Consider the following 579-nt stretch of genomic DNA (forward strand, 5'->3'; position numbering starts at 1 on the left):
CTCAGGGAAACTCCCTGTGCCACCTCTGGAAGGTGGCCCAGGTCCCACACATCTCTTCTGGCTGTTCTATTTGCTTTCTCTTCACCAAGAACATTATCTCAGGGCATTTGTCTGCCACTCCACTGAACCAAAACCTTCCTTGCTCCTTCTAGAAGCAATGGTTGTGATGGCATGGGACTTACTTTTTCATTTACTTGTCTATTTTTTGAGTTATAAACAGATCAAAAACAGGACACAGCAGAGGCAGATAAAGAGTTTACCCTGTTGTCTTGTTGCATTCAAGAGCTGATTGTTTAGGGGACAGGGTAACCAGCTGGAATGTAACCTCAGGATTGTGTCATCCCTGCAAGAGAGAACAACCTTCTGCTTTGCCTCCTTTGGATCATGAAAGTGTTGGCAAACACTCTGCCCACTGAAAAAGAAATGCATACATCTTTGTGCCTTCTGCTATGCAATAGGACATAAATAGTGATTTTTTAATTTTTATTTCACAGAGCATAATTCTTAATATTTCTGGGCATTTTAACTTAATGTCCCACATGCCTTGTTGAATTAAACTCTGCTTACTCAAACTTTAAG

This window comes from Lonchura striata, chromosome 13, assembly GCF_050655825.1.
Source record: "Lonchura striata isolate lonStrDom1 chromosome 13, ASM5065582v1, whole genome shotgun sequence".
NCBI lineage: Eukaryota > Metazoa > Chordata > Aves > Passeriformes > Estrildidae > Lonchura > Lonchura striata.